This window comes from Orcinus orca, chromosome 14 (assembly GCF_937001465.1).
Source record: "Orcinus orca chromosome 14, mOrcOrc1.1, whole genome shotgun sequence".
NCBI lineage: Eukaryota > Metazoa > Chordata > Mammalia > Artiodactyla > Delphinidae > Orcinus > Orcinus orca.
This window is the reverse complement of record NC_064572.1, coordinates 86,061,066-86,075,992: the sequence shown is the minus strand read 5'-3', so window position 1 is coordinate 86,075,992 and position 14,927 is coordinate 86,061,066. Positions and strand designations below refer to the sequence as shown.

The window sequence follows — 14,927 nt, the reverse complement described above, 5'->3', positions numbered from 1 at the left end:
ACACGGACTTCACCACGTTTCCTTCTGAGCAAACACACAATTTATCTGGACGCTCAGGGTGAGCAGTCGGCTGTCCTTACCTCCTACTGCAAAGGGTCTGGAGAGCTGGCTTGGACTCCTGACACCACAGTGTTCATCGAAAGGGGAGAAATCAAATCACCGGGATTGGATTTCAGAGGTCACGTTTTGGAAAAGGCAGGTAGGTCATTTACCAAAGCCAAACTTCAAGGAAAATGCCACATCTAAGTTTGGCCCCAATTCATTAAGTTAACCTGAGTTGAACTCATGTTACCTGTGCACTCTGGTCTTTTTTCCTTCCGACACTCTATTTGTTTGGTGTTTCTTTTCTTTTGCCTTTTTCCATTTCTGTTTTTGCCATGACACTAAGATTGGCCAGGCTCAAAGCTGAGAAGCTTGTTGTTTTAGGGACAGAAAGAGAACTCTCTCCACGTAGGAAAGAATGCCGTGGGGGCCTAAGAAACTGAGGCTGCAGCGATGAATAGACACACTTCTCACAACTCCCACTTCATAAAGAAATGAGGGGGAGGAGGGATGGCGTGGGAGTTTGGGATTAACAGATGCAAACTATTACATATAAAATGGATAGGGACTTCCCTGGTGGCGCAGTGGTTAAGAATCCTCCTGCCAATCTGAGAACATCCCACATGCCGCGGAGCAGTTAAGCCTGCGAGCCACAACTACTGAGCCTGCTCTCTAGAGCCCGTGCTCCGCAACAAGAGAAGCCACCGCAGTGAGAAGCCCGCGCACCGCAGCAAACAGTAGCCCCTGCTCGCCGCAACTAGAGAAAGCCCGCGCGCAGCAACGAAGACTCAACACAGCCCAAAATAAATAAATAAATAAAATAAAATGGATAAACAGCAAGGTCCTACTGTATAGCACAGGGAACTATATTCAATATACTATGATGAACCATAATGGAAAAGAATATTTTAAAAGAATGTATATATATGTATACACTACCAAATGTAAAATAGATAGCTAGTGGGAAGCAGCCGCATAGCACAGAGAGATCAGCTCAGTGCTTTGTGTCCACCTAGAGGGGTGGGATAGGGAGGGTGGGAGGGAGGGAGACGCAAGAGGGAGGAGATATGGGGATATATGTATACGTATAGCTGATTCACTTTGTTATACAGCAGACACTAACACGACAGTGTAAAGCAATTATACTCCAATAAAGATGTTTAAAAAAGAATGTATATATATGTATAACTAAATCACTTTGTACAGCAGAACTTAACACACTGTAAATCAACGAAACTTCAATAAAAAATTAATTTAAAAAATAGCAAAAAAACACCACCAGGGCAAGTCGAGAGAGGCTGTGGAAGAAAGGAACAAGCTTTATATTTTAAGACCCTTAGTGCTTTTTTTCTGCTTTGTGTGCCTTTTTCACTGTGCACTGGGAAAGAAAGAAAGAAAGGAAGGGAGGAAGGAAGGAAGGAAGGGAGAAAAGAAGAAAGGAGGGAGGGAGGGAGGAGGGCTGTAACGTTCAGAGTGATTCCCAGCAGCCAGGGCGCCTCAGCCTGGGTGTGTGAGTACACAGCCTGAGTGTGTGTGGTCTGAGCCATCTCTGCACCTCTCTGACTCCTCCTTCAGGGGAAAGAAGGGTCTTCCTGAGCTCAGCTTGGACACGAAATGAGGCGGAGGGTGGCCGCTGAGAGCTGGGGGGTGTGCTGAATGGAGGGGGACCCACTGACTTGGCTTCCGTATTGAGGCACCACCGTTACAAAACCTGGGGAAGCCTCCAGTGCTGATGTTCTGAAAAAAAAAAAAAAATCCTTAAGCTGGAGTTTGTATGGTTAGAATCCTGAGCAATTTGAATAGACTTTATCTAAAGTTAGTATAATGCAGGAGAAATGGGGGAACCACTATCTCCCTCCACATGCCACCCCCTGGTATGCAGCATGCAGCCTGCCCCCATCCCCAATCTTCTCCTAGGGGTTTATTTTCTACGGTGGAAGCAATGTTTTTATCAGGGCAGGTTGAAGATATTCCCCTCTCTCTACTATCATATGCACGAGAGTCTTCAGCCCAATTAACTGCCTTTGGTGAAACAGAAGTTAAGTTACAATGTTGCGGAGCGACGGAAGCTTCCGACACTGCATCCTTCTTAGAGGAGCTTCTTAGAGGAGCTCTCCCCCTTCCACACAATTAGACATCATTCACTGCTCCGCATCCACGCTGGGAATAACATGTGAGACTTTACATCATCTTGAGATGAAAAGTGAATGGTGCGCTTCCTGGCAACAAGATGTCCATGACATGAATTTTCCCAGAGAAACCTGGCACTCTAATACCCTAGGTTGGCAGCTAAGACAGAAGCAGGTGGAGGAGATTGCTTGCTGAACCCTCAGAGAAAGCTCCCTGTTTCATGCTAACACACATTTTAGAAATAGAGGTCAAAACCATTTCGTTCAAGGTGGTCTGGGATTTTTTTTTCCCCAGTGTGTAGCCTGAGTGTAAACACGGACAGAATGCCAAATGAGACAAGTTAAAAATGATTAGGCTCCTGACCTGACAATTTTCCTCTCATGCTCGGCAAATTCACCACAACTCCAAGCAGTGCTTGCTTCAGTCATCCTGTGATGCCATCCAGAAGCATTAATCAAATACTGCAGCATCATTGGAAAACAGGGGATTTCACAGGTGTTTATAACAATCTATTGCACGGAGCTATCTGAAACTACAGAAGCCTTGGGTACCGTCCGGTTCCAAACCCTGCCTCCAGGCTCTGGGCCATCAGCTGAGTACCAGTAGTTCTGTGGTGCTATCCCGGATCCACAGACCCCGAGAATTTAGGGGCCTCTGGGACCTAAGTCCTTCACATGGAGGGCCTACAGAGCACAGGACTCACTGGTTGTCAGGCAGCCCCTGGTGATTGAACTTGGCCTCCGGGCTGCGACACCCTGAACTTGGCCTTCGGGCTGCGACACCCACATTCTGGCAAGCCCCCGGGCTGCACCCTCTCCTCCTGGAGAGGGACCACCATGACCTAACCTCCTCTGCTTCAGAGGGAGAAAAATAGCTCCATCCAGTTCCGATGTATTTCAAGATTCAAGGGCTATGCCCACCAAGCAAAGCCGCCTACCGGCCTTGAAATCCCGTGCCTTGAAAAGGGCTATGTTTAAATCAGTCAGTTGAAGATACAGTCTGAGATGAGAGCCTGTTATCAACCATAGGTTTTACACACCAGGAAGAATCACTCTGCCCTCAGCATCGATCCCGTGGTACCACCTTCCATCAGAGCAGAGAACTCTCCGCAGCCTTTCCCAGGAGCCAGGATGACCCCAGTATTCAACCCCCAGCCACACAGATCCGAAGTCATCCTTCTCAGAGAGGAGAAGCCCAAGCATGGCTCCTGGCTTAAGGTGCTCTGAGTTCTGAGGATAAGGAGATTTTGAGAGGCACCAAGTCTACTCGTGAGATATACCAACCCACTCGGCTATAGGCAGTTCCCTTGTTTTTGTTTTCCTGGATTTTGCTCCATCCATTTCCCTGGAGAGATGGTGTGCTTTGCCTCTTACTCAACGTGTCTGAAGCCCAGGCAGCAAGGAGGAAGGCCCCTGCAGCCAGGAACTTCCGGGATGTCACAGCCAAGTCCGAGGTCCAGGCTGCGGGGCTCATGAGGGCTGTGGGTCGTGGAGGGGATGGCGCTCTCACTCTCTAAAAATACAGCGATGTGGTGAGACTCGGCTTCTGAATGTAACTCCTTCTATGACAGTGGGCTGCAAAAGCGCTAACAGCTTACCTGCCTAAAATTCAGGGGGTTCTGACCAACCCCCCTGAGGGATAACACAAAACACACTGGCTTTTTGTTTTGTTTTTTTTATTTTTTTTACCTCTTTATTGGAGTATAATTGCTTTACAATGGTGTGTTAGTTTCTGCTTTATAACAAAGTGAATCAGTTATACATACACATATGTTCCCATATCTCTTCCCTCTTGCGTCTCCCTCCCTCCCACCCTCCCTATCCCACCCCTCTAGGTGGTCACAGAGCACCGAGCTGATCTCCCTGTGCTATGCAGCTGCTTCCCACTAGTTATCTATTTTACGTTTGGTAGTGTATATATGTCCATGCCACTCTCTCACTTTGTCACAGCTTGCCCTTCCCCCTCCCCATATCCTCGAGTCCATTCTCTAGTAGGTCTGTGTCTTTATTCCTGTCTTACCCTAGGTTCTTCATGACATTTTTTTTCCTTAAATTCCATATATCTGTGTTAGCATACGGTATTTGTTTTTCTCTTTCTGACTTTCTTCACTCTGTATGACAGACTCTAGGTCCATCCACCTCATTACAAATAACTCTGTTAATTCCGAGATCCTATCCCACTCCACACCGCAGGGGCAGTTCAGGCTAGCATGACTTATTTTGCACATTCAGGTCTTTTTCACCTAATTTCCTTGTATTTTCTTCAGTTACCCATGTCACCTATTCCCCCAGGACTGGTGGGAGGGTAAGGCTGCGACCAGCAGCTTGGTGTAGGAAGGTGATAATTAGGGGTCCCAGGCAGTGAGAGCTCTCCGAATCCAGGTGCCTAGCCCCGCCCACCTCTCCCCTTGGGTCCTGGGGCTGCTCTGAGAGCTGGGTCCAGCTGTCACTCCCCACCGCTCAGCCCTGTGCTGTGCGGGGCTTGAACCTCGGTCATTCTCCTTGGTGTATAAAACCTTTGGTGGATAACAGGTCCTCATGTTAGACTACACCTTTAATTGATTGACCTAAAACGTATCCCTTTCAAGACAAGGAATTTCAAGGCGTGTAGGTGGCTTTGATTGGAAAGCATACCCCTTAGCTCTTAGGAATCTGCCTAAAATGAGTGCAGGGGTGGGTAAGAGAACTGCCATTAAAAACCCAAATGGAGGGCTTCCCTGGTGGCACAGTGGTTGAGAGTCCACCTGCCGATGCAGGGGGCACGGGTTCGTGCCCCGGTCCAGGAAGATCCCACATGCCGCGGAGCGGCTGTGCCCGTAAGCCACGGCCACTGGGCCTGCGCGTCCGGAGCCTGTGCTCCGCAACGGGAGAGGCCACAGCAGTGAGAGGCCCGCGTACTGCAAAAAAAAAAAAAAAAAAAAAAAAAAAACCCAAATGGAGTTGAAACATGTAGTTCTGGCCTGGTTTGGGGACCAGTGCACACCTGGAACACTGCTTTCCCCCGAGTTCAGGCAAAAAGTGGGCCAGAAGTACCAGCATGCCCATTTGACACCTGCCATGCAGGCACAAGAGAAAACAATACCAGCTCAGCCTCACCTGTGAAAGAAATCACTGAAGCCAGTCTGGTGTTAGACAGAAGAAATCCTGGGGGATTTACTGGAAATCTTCGGGGTGTTAATTGCCTTCATTTGTTTATTTATATCCCTCTTGCTCCAAAATGGAGCTAAAGCAGTGTCAGGAGTATTAAAGCGTATTCATTCATTCACGTGCCAGCACCTGCGTGCAGGGACAGAGGGACACGATCCCTGTCCTCACAGGGCCTACGTTCTAGAAGGGGAGAGAGTGGGTGAATATGGCCGTTCCAAAGAGTAGTGAGCGTTTCCACAACAATATAAAGAAATCGAAACAGGGTGGCAGAAAGTCACCTGGGATTGGGGGTCCGATACGGAGGGCTGGCAGCGCTGGCGGTGGCGGGGGTGGGGGGGAGACCTTTCCAGAAACTAATGATGGAAGCAGGGAGAAGTAAAGATCTAGCTGGAAATAGATCATGTTCCCGGGGGGGGGCGGGGGGGGGGGTGGTGAAATCCTTTATCGCAAAATGCCCCGGGGGAACATTCCAGTGCTCTGACCACCATTTCTCACACCAGAGCCTGCTTCGGGGTCTGAGACCAGAGACTCAGAAGGGGCTCACGGCCTGGGGCTTAATGCTGCAGACACTTTCTTGAACTTGGAAGAATTTTATCTCTGAATTTGTGTTTGGCAAGTGAAGTCTGACGGAACAATTCTGCATCCTGCCAGGGGCTTGGGGCCTCGACTCACACCTTCTGCCCCCTTCCCAGGACTGGTTCCTAAAGGTCCATTTTTGGCCCCTGATACGCAAACGCCACCTGCCAAGTTCCAGGGCAGGTGCCAGGCATCTCTGAGGGTCTCTACTGCCTGAGAGAATCCCCATACCCCCAGGGAGCATGACATTAAGTGGAAGGTATAAAACACTCTGGCAGGTCCAGAGACCACGGAAGAAAGGAGAAAGCGTTTTTCCTGCTTTTTGAACAAGCAATCTGGCATCTTCTGTAGGTGGCCCTGGTCTTGCTAAGTGCCGCCCCAGGCGCTGCGGAGAAGGCAAAATGCTGTTTTCTTTCTGCTAACTGCCTCGCTCCCCACTCTCCCTCAGTCCATTCATTCATTTACTCATTCATCCACTGTATGCGGAGGTCTGCTAGGTGCCAGGCCACCCCTGGGGATTTGAATTAGGACATTTGCTGTCCTCCAGGAGCTGACACGCCCCTACATGTCACAGGCAGCCATGAGGGCCAAATCCATTGTTCTCTGTCCCTCTGCAAGGATCCAATCAAGCATTAGTTTCACGTTAAGTGTCACACATTACATAAATCATGGGAAAAAGTAGAAAACAGAAGTTTTATATTTTTAAATATGCATTTTCTAAAGCTGAACAGGCAGTCCTATGCCATCAGACCATTCTCTGAATTTGACTTTTCATTCCTCAAGATTAGTATTTAATTCTCTCTTAACCATACCCTTGAAGGAAACCCTTTCCTGTGGATTTTTGGAGAGCACTGCCACGATTTCTCAGACACCACTGATATGGTTCTCTGACTTTCCCAGAATCTGGTGTAGAAATTTCAAGGAACCGTTTCCTCGATCATCTGTTCACCCTCAGTCAAGCCCACTGGGTTCTGTGATTAGGGTCAATTTCAACATTTTTTTCAGATTCGCCAGGGACACTGTGATATATACAACAGACACAGTTTTTTTTATAAGGAGTGTTACAGCCCAGCTGAAATAAAAGTTAAATTTTTTAATCTCTAAAATGAATTTCAGAAAGGGCTCACCATGGTCTGGTGAAAATGAAGACTCCCATTTGTACCATCATTACAAAGGCCCAGATACAGTTCTTGATTTTCTGACCAGGTCCTTGGGTTTCCCGCACAGTATTTGGATTTCCGACATGCTGTGTGGATTTCGGGCGCGGTACCTGGATGTCTGGTGTGGTAGCTGAAGGTCTGACAGTGGTGCACCTACACACGGATGGAGCCTCGGAGGTTCCTGCTCCAGGCCTGCAGTTTGGCTCTCAGCGAAGCTGGTTTTCCTGAGCTTTACCAGGCCCGGGAGCAGCCACCCTGATGAAGGGGTGTCTCTTTTGCAGGGAAACAGCTCGGGGAAGCCCTGAGCCTGAACCTAGGATGTTGGTTAAAGGCAGATCGTCCCTAAAGAAAAGCAACCCCCCAGCCATGGCCTCTTGCACTTTCCAGTGTCCTCACCCAGAACACAGATGACTTTTTGTGCTATTAATGTTGTACTAGAATTTTGCTATCTCCTGGGGTCCCATCTTGGATGGAAAGAATGCCGGAGCCTTCCAGAGGTGGGCGATTAAGGAGACAGTGCTCTTAGGAGGTGGGCGACTTGATTAAAGCCACCCAGCCAGTCGGGAGAGACGGCGAGCCTCTGACCCCTAGGCCGGCCCCTCCTCTGCTCCTTTTCTGGTCATGCTGTTTGGTTGGACTGACTCCACAGAGCTGCCCACCTGCCCTCCCGCCGCATCCTCATCTTCCTTTGTTATTCTTCTCTGATTTGTACCGTCTCCTGCTGCCTCCGGACCTTTCTGGTCCCTGCATTTGCCATTCTGGTGCTCACCCATCTTGTCAGGCAGCACTGTGGAGATCTGACGCTGGAAGCCCTGGGCGCAGGGCAGGCGCCTGGACTGCTTCTCTGGAGGATCCCTGGTCTGTGCTCGGGCCAGGAGGGAGTGCCTCATGGTAAAGACAGATGATCTTCACTCCTCATGCATCTCAAGGAGCAGGGCTGAGATGCTGCTGAGTGGAAACAGTCTGGCAAGGACTGAGCCTGAGACGGGAGCAGAACAGCTCTGCGGTCCAGAGCTACTGTCACTTAAGGTGATGGACACAGGGGGGTTACTAGAACCCAGCCAGGCAGACAGAGGCCACTCGGGGGGAAAAGCGTGGACCTGCATGGAAACTGATTCTGTTACTAGGCTTTCTGTTAGGGAATCCTACCTACCATGTGGCGTTCCAAGTGGAATGGATTTGTTGCAAAGTGAAAAAAAATGTTTAAAAAAATCACACAACTTACAAAAACATTTTTATAGAGAGAGATGTTTTTGGCTGTTTGATAAGACGCAGTCCCCTCTGGGGGAGAACATCCCAGTCACAGGGTGACACCATCACTGCCATTTTGTAAGAGCCCGGGGAAGCTAAGCGCCTTGTCTTAGTGATACTACTGTGTCCCTTAGTCTCAAACCCTCTGAGTGCCACATGGCTCAGATTCTATCAAAAATAATTTTTAAAAGGAAACATGACTTAATCCTCAGCTGCACAGGAGGAAAACATACAGCCATGGGTAGTGAATCACTCATGAAAAATTAAATAAATCCACCCACAGCGGGAAACAGCACAACAGAATGTCGGGTTGGCTTCACATTGGAAGGAAGCCAAAAATAGATCCTGGAAAGAGTGATGCCTCTGAACCTGATCACGCTCACGTTGTGTGCTTTCGGGATCTCCAACTTCATCTCAGCAACACACACTTTGCAGCTGGGATTGTTTTTGGAGGACTCTCACAAGAGGGGAGCAGAGTGGTACTGGGGTTTCCATGGTATCTGATGAGATTAAGCAACTCACCTTCCCCGTCCATCAGTTCTTCAGGTAAAATACACCATAGCAGGCTCCCAGAACCCTTTGCCAGGATGGATTGCAAAACAGTGGAGAAAGGACCTTTGTTTTGTTAACTAATGTATCTGCTTAAGTTTTAAAATCAAAACCCACGGATTCCCAGCTTTTACTTCCCGCATATATGTAAGCACCATCACAGAAAGAAGAAGATTGCTTTTCCAATATTGTTTTCCAGGAATAAAACCCTCTTTTACAGGTTCCTGCTTCTTTTGGAGGGCAGCAGGAGAGCAAATACAAATAAGAGAGAGAAGGGACGAGAAAGCACCCACACAGCGGCTTCCTTTTCAAAGCAAAGATCATAAAATCTTTACATCACAATGTACAAATTTCATCTCAGAAGGGAAAGCAATGAAGGTGACAGCCCCCAAACACGGAGGATACGCAGCAGTGGTTACTTGAGGGGCATTTCTGCTGTTAACTCAAAATCCAGAGAAGCATTGCCCTCGATCACAGAACTTTATGTCATGAAGGGACCTTTAAAAAGTCCTCACAGGGCTCTTTATGTTTTAAACAAAGAAGGTGTGACTCAGGGCATGAAGGGACACGTCCAAGTCATTCAGCTTTCTACAACTAAACTTGATTTCTGACCAATCCTTTTCTAGGCTACTGCGCAGAACACACAATCAGAACTGCTAAAGAAAGGACTCAAATATCCACCCCGCAGGCAATATTTCCCGATATAAGAACTATACGATCTCCTGCTGCATTTTTCAAGACCTGGTGGCACAGTCAGAAGCCTGCAGGAGACACCTGATAAACGCTGGGCGAGTGAATGGACAGACTCCTGGCCACGCCGAAAGGAAGCCTGGCAAGCGTGTGGGAAGAGATTAGAAAACTGGATTCGGTCAGCAGATAACACGAGGAAATAGTTTGGAGCCCTGGCCAAGATCGACTTAGGCGATCATAAAAGTGTTCCCAAATATAATTATTTACCAGAAAACTGTTTGCAGAATCCACAGGATATGTTCTTAGTTAGTAATGAGCTCTGCTACTTTCATAACAGAAAAATCACATTTTCCGTAATGGAAAATGCGTTGTTGGGTGGTTTTTTTTTTTTCTTTTTTTGGCAGGTCTGCACCTTACCTTTGGAGGTGGTCATGAGACCTGACTGGTTTTGAGGTTTGAGAGGAACCTGGGCTCAGTGCAGGGAACACGGGGACCTGTGAGCCCCTTCCCACTGTACTCTCACCCCTCCATGCCTGCCCAAGTCTCTGTCTCCCCATCTTTATGGCCGAGGTGAGAACGCACACCTAGACTGTGCCCAGGTGTCAATGAGGCCCAAAGAGGACGATGAACTGCACGTGAGTTACCAGCAATGGCATTTAGGTTTTCAGCATAAGGCATTTACAACGTTATCCGGCCAAACAGGAAATAGATCAAGTCCTGCTTTTGCAGATCATAATTTCCAGCAACGTGACGTTTTTAAAAAGAATTAACTTCTCAGCAACAACACGGTAGCTTTAAACATATTTACATATAGGTAAGACCTGAACACAAAATCTGTACCATTTCTGAGAGCAGATCAATCTTGGGAGAGTTGTCTGAAATCAGGTGAATACCGTCAACATATTTTTTAAAGGTTGTTAGAATTCCATCAGTCCCCATCATGAAATAACACAAATCCAAGTTCTGGTTTTAGATTATGTTCATTTCGATTCAAAAAAAGGAGAGAAGCTACTCAGAGAAACCATTATGTGACACATTTTTGTTCAGCAATCCCACAGGGACCTTTCCTTTCCCAACATTTTAAATAGTTTATAGCAAACTCTGCATCGCAATAAGCAGTCTTTAAAAAGTCACTCCCGATTGGCAATTTTGAAACAGAAAGCACCGAGTCTCCTGCTGGCTGAATGTCCCGATTCACAAAGGGACGTCCCCCGTGGATGGGACTGCAGCTGGGGGCGAGGCCCCATATCCAGTGGGGGCTGGTCCATGACCCTTCCCTGTGGTAGCAGGACTCTTTCCTGACTCTGTGGCCCAATGGGTCTGAGAACGTTCTCTGTAAGTCACACACCCAACGGGTTTATAAACATCTTGTCTTCTTTCCCCAGTGTGAACGCTGCCTTTAGCCAGGCAGTCGGCACAGATCTGCAGCTGACGATGCCATCTGTCCCTACAACGTCAGCTACACAGACGGGACAACCTTGGCCCCAGACTCCTGGCCCCGCCCTCGTGAACCCAGACACCAGCTCCTGGAAAACCAGCTTGCTGCCCGGCCACCTAGGTACCTCCCACTTTCTCAGTGAGTCACTTTTAACTGAAATGCCACTTCACAAATCTAGTTGCTAAGGAAAATTAAGAGGGCGGTTTTGATTATAAAAATAGAAAATGTCCAACTTAAAATGGGTGGGATTTTGATGTGTCATCCAGGCAACCCAGGGCCCCAACAATAGCTGGGGATTGTTTTCCTAAAACGTGAGCCTTACTCGGTTTCCTAGCAGCCCCAAAGCAGACCGTTCCTCTGTACCATCCCCAGGCACCACCTGGCCGAGCCGCGGTGCATTGAGCAGTTTCCTGAAGCATGAGTACCAGATTTCCTGCCCAGGGCTGCACAAAGTTAACCCAAGTGCGTGCCAATGTTGCATTTAACGGAGGCGTCCTGATAATATTCTTTAACCCAATTTTTAAATATCTTAGGAGTTACATTACATAAAAATAAACCATGACATAAATCCCAAGGGACAAGAAAGGCTCCCCTTTCAGTTTCCCTTTACCTCTTGTCCTACGGGGACGATGCTGGGGAACCATCCTGGCCTGCGAGAATCCATGTTTTCCTGTCAGCAGGAACAGGATTTCAAGAAGAACAATTCCAGCTCTGAACTGGGTCTGCTGGGAGCTCAGAGATGAGACACGCGTTTATATAGGAGAGCTATGTTCCTGTTTCCTCTAAATGGAAACTCTGACAGCTCAACATCCATGCCTTTGCTATATGACAAACAATTACTTACTGGACGCTTTTAGGAGGTACTTCTTGGAAGAATGTTGAAACTTTCCTGGGGGAAAATGGAAATGGAAATAAATGAGGGATTGAGCTGTTTGTCACCATCAGATCCAAAGGCATTCTTCCAACTGGCTGTCAGTTTCTACTCTCAGTTTGTGGGAGAATAACTGCTTTGTTGTTGGGAGAAACACATTTTGCTTGGATAGGAAACCCGCGCAGTCCATATGCTAATAAAACCCCGAGAACGTGGCAAAGGAAGGAAACAGGGATTGAATCTCTTAGAAAGTTTTCAAATCTCCTGTGCTCTGCCCATCCTGCTTCTCCGTTCTTCCTACAGATTCAGAAACCAGGACAGGACATAGAGCACCTGTTCTGCCAACAGAAATGCAACCCCAGCTGAGACGGGCAGAAAGGATGCTTGAAGTATTCACCCCACCCTGGGAGAACAAGGCCCCTGCAGTTGATTTAAAAACCTTCAGGTTCTTTATTTTTTGCCTCTCTACCATGGTGACTGTTCAGACCAACACCAAAGAAGAAACATGACTTGGAAGAGGAAAATCACATGCATTGAAACTGATAGAGTTGGAATCATAGATCCTTACAGAGGACAAGGCTAGTGAATGAATATTCTAAGTTACTTTTAAAATTAAATTCACTGTTATTTAACATTAGCACTTCAATTTGGTTTTCTTTTACTCCTTGGGTATTTCCATGAACCAAAGTGAGATCGCCAAACTGCAGTGTCATTTAATTTCACTTACTGGTGGATACGCTTTGGTACAACAACGTAAGACCTCAACGAGCCTGGAGAAAATATTTAAACCTTAATTATGTGTCTTCCGTATAGTCTTAATTCTGAAATTCCACTGCATTTTTTGAACGCTATGCAACCGAGACCCACAGAGTTGCAGGCATTCCCCAGTTGAGGGAACTCTGGTCATATCTGATGATCGATATGAACTATAGTATTACTTCCCAAATCTATTTTTAGATACTGAAAAAAAGAAGAAGAAAAATATGAGAATGGGTGGTTGTACTAAAAAGACTCCTCTTCCTCCAGTTTAAAATTGACTTTTTTTTTTAAAAGTCAAATATCGGGCTTCCCTGGTGGCGCGGTGGATAAGAATCTGCCTGCCAATGCAGGGGACACGGGTTCGAGCCCTGGTCCGGGAGGATCCCACATGCCGCAGAGCAACTAAGCCCGTGTGCCACAACTACTGAGCCTGCGTGCCACAACTACTGAAGCCCACGTGCCTAGAGCCTGTGCTCCACAACAAGAGAAGCCACCACAATGAGAAGCCCACGCACTGCAACGAAGAGTAGCCCCCGCTCGCCACAACTAGAGAAAGCCCGCGCAGCAACGAAGACCCAATGCAGCCAAAAATAAATTTAAAAAAAAAAGTCAAATATTAACACAGAGTGTCTTTTGTTAAATGAAAAATCAGGGATTATTTCTAGACAAGGAAATGCCTTTAAATATCCATTATAATACAGCAAATACATCACTACCCAATTAAATTCCTTCTTTAAACAGCAGAAACAATTTGCATCATTTTCTGATGACGTAGACAAGAACCATTTTACTAAACGCTTAGACTTTGGGTTATTTCACTTAAATGTCACAAGAATCCTAGGAAGAGCTGACACCTGAGACGCTGGCATGTTCACTCCTCTGGAGCCACTGCACCGAGTGTGGACGGTGGCCTGGGGTGGCCAAACCTCAGGGCATTTACTCTCTCCCCATCTGCCCAAGGTGACCTAGTTATTTAGTTCTAACTGACTCAAAAGCAAGTTTCCAACCTCACCAATTAAAAATAAATTCCTTTCTATTGGCTGAAACCCTGACGCTCTGGAAGGATTCTGAGATGTTTGGCAGTGAACGTGCCATGGGCTAAAAGACCTTCAATTCCAAACACAGGCAGCGCCTAAGGTAGCCACGGTTGGGGAGTTCGTGCTTCCAACACACTTTCCTCACGTGGAAGAGAAAGACTCTGGAAATCAGAAACGCTCTTAGTCTAAGGACTCACAGCTCCCTAAGCACAACTTTACTTTCCTATTGCAAAGGAGGCAAAGGATGGGACCAGGTGGAAGAGACGCTGCCTGAAGCTGGTGGCTACTAAGCACCTGTGATAGAACCAGAGGTCAGAAGTCGCCTCCCGGACACAGGCTCAGCTGCCTTTGGACGGGGCATGCACTTCTGAACGTGGGGCTGGTTTGAGACACTGGAGGCTAGGGGCCCCTAGAAGCACAGGTCATGGGCTCACTCAGCTGAGAGTGGCCAGGAAATCCTAGAGCAGGTGGATGGCACCTGGGGGTGGAGGGGCCAGTGCTGAGTCGAGAGCTGAGGGAAGCAAAGGTCAGACACTTCTAACGCATCATAACCTGCGCCTTGTATTTCGGAAGGAGATGAGTCTGCGGGGCCTGCCCTCAAATGTTTAATTTCAGTGTGGTCAGGATCCACTGCTTTTGATGGCAGCAGGTTTAACATCCATCCCAACCCACACGAGTGAGCAAGACCTCTCACTTGGGCTTCTGAGGCAAAGGCATTGCTGACTTCCTCTAAGTAAGCCTCCATCCCAGTAATATTATTCCAGTAATGACCCTTCTCTTTGATCCCACCGTGACCATTTGCCCAAGCAAAGTGCGCCATTCGGAATCATCAACATCCGATAATTACAGGGTAAAGAACATGGACAACAAACTCAGTTGAGCAGGTAGGAAGTGGAAGTTTTCCTCTTCTCTGTCTTGATAAATCTTTGACTATATTTAGCATTTTTTGAGATAAGGAGAAACAGTCTGTACAACCAAAATGCCCTTGATCACACCAGGAATCACCATATATGCACTGATGCCCAAATGAAAGGCACACCCCCGAAAAGAGGGGCCAGCCGGGGCCAAAGAATCCACCCGTTAGCCTTACGCTCATTCTTAACAGAGTCAAGGTATTTCAAATAAGGTGCTTCATTTGAGAAATGCAACATCCCAGCGGCCCACACCCTGGTTCACTCATAAGAGGTGCGCGCCTACCAGGGCAGACCATGTGTTCCCTGCCCACAGGCTGCAGCCAGTTCAAAAGCTCTTAGATGGTCTTCGCTCAATTTCCTTAGG

General features: G+C 47.6%; 1 protein-coding gene across 6 annotated transcripts in view; it reads right to left on the bottom strand.

Moving 5' to 3' along the window:
• PTPRE (protein tyrosine phosphatase receptor type E) overlaps positions 1-14,927 on the bottom strand; it is a 167,088-nt gene that overhangs the window by 84,067 nt on the left and 68,094 nt on the right. The gene's annotated exons all lie outside the window — the stretch shown is intronic.